Here is an 8011-nt window from a genome sequence, read left to right on the forward strand (position 1 = left end):
GGAGTCCCCATGCTGGGATGGACACCAACACAGGACACAACCCCCACAGCATGTGACATAACATTGCTTTTGTACTACTACAGAAACAAACCACCAACATCTTCATCTCATAAGACAGTGCACATTTATTATCTTATATTTCCACATACCAAAAAATCTACAAAAGCCAGGCATGGTGACACATACCTGTAATCTCAGCACTTGGGATGTTTGAGGCAGGAGGATCACTGTGAGTTTGAGGCCAGCCTGGACTACATAAGTTAGTTCAAGGCTGGCCTGTAGTACATAGTGAGACCCTGCCTCCAAAAAAAAAAAAAGTCAACAAGGAGTTTGTAGTGTCAAAGTCGAGGTATTGGTCAGACTTGGTGGTGGTACACCTATAGTTCCAAATATTTGAGAGGAAGAGGCAGGATTGCTTAAGTGTAGGAGGAGTTCAAGGCCGACCCAGGAAGCACTGTGAGACCCCACCCCTTTCACTCCCCCCAAAAACAGTAAGTCTTAGAACAGAATATGTTGCATTATCTTGTTTATGTATAAATGACCAAATATAAACATTAAAGCCACAAAATAATTTTTTCTTTTTCTTTTTTCTTGTTTTTTTTTTTGAGACAAGACGCTAACTATGTAGCCCAGGGTGACCTTTAACTCACAGCTTCCTGCCTCAGCCTCCCAAATGCTGGGATTACAGGCATGTGCCACCACACCTAGTTCTAAGAATTTTTGAAATGTCAAACTGTTGGCAGGACCAAAGTTCCTTGGGGAGAATTGTTTCTGTAGGAAGCCCACTGCCCCTTTCTCCATCTTCAAAGCCAGCAGCATTTCAGCTTCAAATCCCTCGCTCTCCTCCTTTGTATCTTCTATCTCTATTTATGTTGTCATATCATCTTTTCTCCCTCTGCTTCCATCACTGGATCGCCTTCTCTGATTCTCACCTGTTTCCTTTAGATAAGGACACCTGTCATCATATCAGGCCCATCCAGCTCATCTAGGATCATTTCACTAAGTTAGGATGCTGAGCTTAATCAGAACTACAAATTAGCATGCTCACGTGTCCCAGGGATCAGGACATGGACATCTTTGGAGTACTGTACTGCAGTCACCAGAGACACAGAAAGCTCACACACCTCACCAAAGTGACATACTTCCAAATCACTCAGACACCTCCCACGCTTATAACCATCCAAAAAGAGCAGTGAGATACACAGTCTGGGATAGGTACCAAAAATGCTCAGAGTCCCCAATCACTGAGACTTAAGCTCAAGCACGTAAGAGAATCCACCATCTGGGACACATACACTCAGAAAGAACAGAGACCTGACACATGCCTCTGACATCGTGCCTACTTCTCTGCCTTTCTCTTATGGACTCTTGGGATTCCACTGGGGCCCACACCGTGACACAGGGACAATGGTCTCACACTGTGGGACATAAACACATAGGCAGGGGTCTCAAGCAGAAGAAAACACACTCAAGAGCTCAGATTCCTTACATCCCAGGCACACATAGCTCAACAGATCAGAGACCTCCTTGCTGCAACAGGTACACCAAGTCAAAGTGGAGCTGTCCTGCTCTAGGCCTTCCCCTGCCAACCAAAGCTGAGAGTGCACACTCTGGGACACACCACCAAACAGATCAGCACACAAGAGATGGGCACCTCTGGTCCATGCCTTTGCACAGACACATGAGCCCTCCACCCTCAGACGTACTCACAGGCAGAGTGTGGTGCTACCACCCTGGGGTATACGCCAACACCAGACTGGCCCCCTCACACCTGGGACATCATATCAGTTTTCCATTGCTGTGACAGTAAGCCACCATAATCCTTTTATCAAAAACCAAATTTACTGTCTTGATTTTTTTTTTTTCATTTTGGTTTTTCGAGATAGGATCTCACTGTAGTTCAGCCTGCCATTGAATTCATGACATAGGCAAAGCTGGCCTCGAACTCATGGCAGTCCTCCTGCCTCAGCCTCTAGAGTGCTGGAATTACAAGTGTGTACCACCAAGCCCAGCTTTAGATTTCTGCAGATCAGAAGACCAACGGGGTGGTATCTAACAGGCTCAAATTCAAGGTGTTGGCAGAGCAGACTTCCCTCTGGAGTTCGAGAATCCAGTTTTTGGAGAAGGTCCACATTCATCAGCCCCTCCCTTCATCTTCAAAGCCAGCAGCGTTGTACTTTCAAATCCCTCTTCCAACTCTGTCTCTGTCTCTCTCTTTGTATCTATCCATATCGCTCTTTCTTTCTCTGATCTCTGTTTAGGTTGTCATGTGATCTTTTCTCACTCTGCTTCTGTCTCCCTCCTCTTCCTCTCCCCTGCCCCAGATAGATAGACAGACAGACACACACACACACACAGACACACACACACAGACACACACACACAGACACACACACACACACACACACACACACACACACACACACACACACCCTGAGCTAGGGATCAAAGCTAGGACCCCACATGTGATGCAAGCCTTCTGCCACACAGCAACATACACCCCCAGCCCACTTGATAGCCTTCCCTGGCCTTCACCTTAGTGTGCCCTAGATAGGGACACCTGTGAGTGCACTGGGCCCACTCAGATTATCTAGGATAATTTCCCCATTTCAAAATGCTTCTCAGTCACAACTGCAGAGTCTCCTGTCCCAAGTAAATCAGCATGATCACATGCTCTGGGGTCTTAGAAGCAGACATCGTCAGGATGCCACTATCTGCTACCAGAACCATGCATGCCAGCAGCTCACAGACCTCACATCATCAGGACATTGGGCTCCCCTGGGAAGCCCCAGATCATCTCCCCATCTTAAGATAATGACTTTCTTATATCTGCAAAGCACTTTTTAATATGAAAGGATACATACTCAGATAGTCCAGAGATTAGAATGTGGACATCTTCTGGGGCTTGTATTTAACCAACTACAGATTAGTTATCCACAAGCAATGAAAAATGTTATATCCTGAGAAATATCTCCATAAGTAGCTCAATGTCTCACATCCTATATCATACAATTCCAGAGGAAGCTGAGACTTTTGATCGTCAGATATACATCCCTAAGAAGAGTGAGCACACATTCCATGGCGTATATCTGAAAAGAGGGCAGAGTCCTTACAAATTGGCACATGCCCTTCCTAAACACACACAATCTCTTAGCTTTATGATGCTATAAGGAAATAGCCAAGGCCAGGTGCTTTATAAAGAAAAGAGGTTTATTTGGCTTAGGACTCTGGTGGATAAAGGGTTCTTACTATCATCGCATTTCTGTCCCAGCAAGGATCCCTGGCTGTACAGAAACCTTAGCCTATACACAATATAGTCATGATGAGCTCCAAATCTCATCCTAGCACATATGTGCCTAAACAAGTCAGCCATATCTCATCGTGTGCATGCATGCATGTGCATGTGAGTGTGTGAAATCTTTTTGGGAAATATCCATGAAATATCAGAGACCTACCAACCTACACATAACAAATACCTCAGAGGGCTCACATACTGGAATGTACAAACAGATCAGCCAAGAGACCTTTCATCTAGGACACATACACATACATGCATGCATAAGCATGTATGTGCACGTGCACACACACACCCCTCACACCCTGAGAAGCACACAGAATCTCAAAGACCAGGAGCTTAGGGACACACACTCTCAAACATCTGGGACCTCCCACCCTGGTTCACATACCGATGGGTAGATTAGAGGACTCCCACAAAGAACACACAGAGGCAGGGGATGGGTTCCTGTCCTGAGATGTCTGCTAACAAGAGAGACATGGTGTAGTGACAAAAGGCTTAAAATTTCCAGCACCCAAACTTTTGAGAACACATTTCTACCCCACCCCCATCCCTTGCCCTGCCAAGCAACTCTATCTTGGAAATTTGCCCACTCTCCCTCTTGACAATGCACTCACTCATCTAAATAAACTAATCTTTCCTATGTTCTTTGTTGATAAATTCTTTTTTTTACCTGCTGCATCACTGACCTTCTATTCATCACCTGGTACAGCACACAGGACTCGATATGACTCATTACCACTGTGACAAACCACTACAATCTTGATGTTACACAAGACATAAATTTATTTATGTTATTGCATTTATATAAGCTAGAAACCTGAAAAGGGATCTAAAATCAGGTCTCATCTGCGCATGGTGGCACACACCAGTAATCCCAGTTTTCTGGGAGGCTGAGGCAGGAAGACTACATGTTTGAACCCATCCTGGGCAACTGAATGACTTAGTGAGACCCTGCTTCAATATAAAAAATTAAAAAGGGATTCTGACATGGCTCAGTGCAAAGACTCTGTGTTCGGTCCCCAGTACCACAATATTAATTTAAAAAATAGTAATAACAATAACATTTAAAAATCAGATGTCAACAGAGCTATCTTCCTTCTGGAGCCTTTAGGGAAAACTCAGTTTGCAGCTTCTATAAACACCTGAAGTCCTTCATCTCTTCCCTGTGCTCAATGTACTAAGCCGACAGCAGCTTACCCTCCATCTCTCCATTCCCCTTCTCTCCTCCTCTGACCATACATCCCTTCCCTCATTCAGGATCCAGGCTCTTGTTCGCTTCATTGGTCATCTTTGGGGAGTCTTTATTTGGTCAACCATTGACATGTGCACAAAGAATCAAAGATTTTACATCTCAATCTCCATCTGTTCCTAACAACAGCACAAGGGCACATGCTCACAAACATTTCCATCATCATAATGTTGTCTGTGACTCAGTTCATTTCATTACATTGCATTACACTGACAATAACCACCCTGTCTTCCTCATTCAAGGGCCCTTTGATTACACTGGGCACAGCTAGAAAATCCAAGAGCTAGGTGTGATGGCATGCACCTGTAATCCAAGTACTTAGGGAGGCTGAGGCAGGAGGATCAATTGCTGTGAGTTCAAGGGCAGCCTTAGTGGGCTACACAGCAAGACCCTGTCTCAAAAACAAATAAACAAAAAACCTTCCTTTCTCCATGATGCTTAATGTAGTCACATATGCAAAGTATCCTTTTTAACATGCAGGGTTACATGTGCAGTTTCCAAGTTAGGACAAGGCATCTATACAGGGCAGTAAGTTGGCAGAGCAGGGACACACATGTGCACACACACACACACACACACACACACACACACACACACACACACACACACACACAAACCTCTTGGCACAAAACACATACCTCCAGAGAGCTCAGAGACCCAAAAGGCAGGAAATACACTATGAACCCTTCACATACCCTACCTGAGACACACACCTAGAAAGCAATTGAGACCCAGATGTAAAGCACAGACACACTTGTATACCAAGACACACACTCGCCAACAGGTCTTGCACCTTACCACAAAACAAACAAACAAAAACAAATAAAACAGGTCCTGCCCCTCACAAATTGGGATGTATACCCACAAAGCAAAACATACTTCCTATACTCAATAGGCAAGCATATCTTTCTGATTTAGGGTGCAGAGGATAGGACACGGGGTCTCACTCATGCTAGGCAAATGCTCTATGGCTGGGCCACACTCCTATCCCAAAAGAGACTTTTTTTAAACTCAGACATTGTAATACACATACACAGGACTCATGTCCTGCAGTGAGAACCCACAGCATGTAAGAGAGACTTCACATCCTCAGAAGCATACCCAGAAAAATAAAAGACACCTAGCCTTTGGATGTATGTACCCACAATGAAATGAGAATGCTCCAAATCTGGGGCATTGATCTGCAAACAGATCGGAGATAACATAACTGCCCTGAAACACACATTCACAATGATCTCACGAACCCCATACCTTGCAATATATATAAAACCTCACTACTCATTTATATGAAAGCATACAAATCAGAAATTTCATATGCTTACTAAAAGCATTGGAGAGCAGACAACATGGGATCTATCGATAAACAGTCCTGAGCCCTTACATCCTAGAACATGTATCCCTGTGTATGTGTATTACAATGTCTGAGTTAAAAAAATCTCTTTGGGGACAGGAGTGTGGCCCAGCCATAGAATATGTATCCTAGAACATGTGGTTTTTTTTTTTTTTTTTTTTTGTCTTTTTTGAGACGGGGTCTCTCTATGCAGTTCAGGCTGGCCTTGAGCTCACTTCGTAGCCCAGGCTGGTCTCGAACTCACAACAATCCTCCCACCTCAGCCTCCCAAGTGCTGTGATTACAGGCGTGAGCCACCACGCCCGGCTTAGAACATGTATTAAGAAGCAAAACAAAAGCCAGATGTCCCAGCACTCAAGAAGCTGAGGCAGGAGTATGGCCTCAAGTGTGAGGGCAGCCTTAATTACACATAGTGAGACCCTGTTCCTAAAAACCAAACAAACAAAAAGAATCAGAGTATAGAACTTGGATCCCGGGAAAACATAAACACATCAGAATCTTCTCAATCTGGTTCATTTACAAGAAAAGAGCAGAATCTTCACATCACTAGCCACATACATACCCACTAAAAAGGGTCTGGGAGCTCCTGCCTTTGGCTATACCTGCACAAATAGATCAGAGACCTCAAGTCTGACAACATATACCCACAAAGAGATTGGAGACCTCACTCTCTGAGACACAGACCAACATACAGATTGGTGCACTTACATCTCCAAATCACATCAGAAGCCACATATAACCAGAGATACCACAGATAGACCATAAATCTCAAATGTTATAACCCTAACCCTAACCCATACTGAGATACACACCCACTGACAGGTCAGAGCCCTCATATGTACTCAGGCTCCAGCAACCACAGCCGTAACAGAGAATTCCCATTCTTGCCATCTGCTCATGCAAAACACCTCCCATATGGATCATTACAGTGACAGGCACATCACAGCCCTCAAATCCTGGGACACACCTCCGCAGACACACTGGTCACTCACACTGGTACATCCCACAAACGTGACAGAGATCTCCTGCTCTGGTAAACACATTTACAAACAGATGGGTGACTTCAATTCTAGGAACAAAATCTGTCTGCCCACATCCCTCCATCCCTCCAATTCTAAGACACAGAACTACAAACACAAGAGTCATCACATCTGTAGACTGTAACCATAAAAAAAGAAGAGTTCAAACTCTCAGGATATCTACCAACAGATCAGAGACCTGAGACAGACAGACATATCTGCACAGATATAAACTTCTTCCTCTGGGACATATGCCCCCATAATGGACCAGAGACTTCATATGTGGAGAAACATACCCACAATTTGGCACTGACATACACTAATGAAGAAAGACGTCCACATTACATACAGGAACAGAGCAAGGAACAGACTAGAGACCTCACAGTCCGGGAATTATACCAAACATCGAATTCACACCTTGGATTTCCACCAACAAAGAGCTCAGAGACTACACATGAAAAGAGATCAGAACTCTCCATCCCAGATCTGAGATCCATAAAAAGCTGTGAGCATTCACTGCAAACTCCACCCCCAGACAGGTCAGAGGCCTCATACTTTTGAGCATAAACCACAAAAACATCAGTTATTTCATACCCTTGAGCAAGGCATGGTAGTGTGTGCCCGTATTCTTAGCACTTGGGAGGCTGAGGCAAGAGGAAGGATCACAAGGGAAAGGTCACTCTGGGCTACAGAACAAATTCAAGTCTGCCTTGAACTACATAGTGAGACCTTGTCTAAAATGTAAGAACAAGAGAGATCTTATCTCCATGACATATACCCAGGAAGAGATATCTCACAATGTCACATATCAAGACACACACACAAGGATAGACAGGAAGAGACAGAAGACCTCATATTCTAGACATACACTCATGAATGTTCAGAGACCTCACACACCCAGAGATACATATACTCCCATAGCCATAGCACTTAACAGATCACAATACTCATGTTCCTAGAAACTACATAACAACTACTCAAAGTAATATCCAGGCAAATATAACCACAAACTGCTCAGAGACCCAACATCTCAAGACATAGATCCCAAATAGGTCAGAGACCTAACATTCAGGGACATAAAACCAAAATCAGAG

Source organism: Cavia porcellus, unplaced genomic scaffold, assembly GCF_034190915.1.
Source record: "Cavia porcellus strain 051 isolate PalLab524CR breed Dunkin Hartley unplaced genomic scaffold, mCavPor4.1 scaffold_3, whole genome shotgun sequence".
Taxonomy (NCBI): domain Eukaryota; kingdom Metazoa; phylum Chordata; class Mammalia; order Rodentia; family Caviidae; genus Cavia; species Cavia porcellus.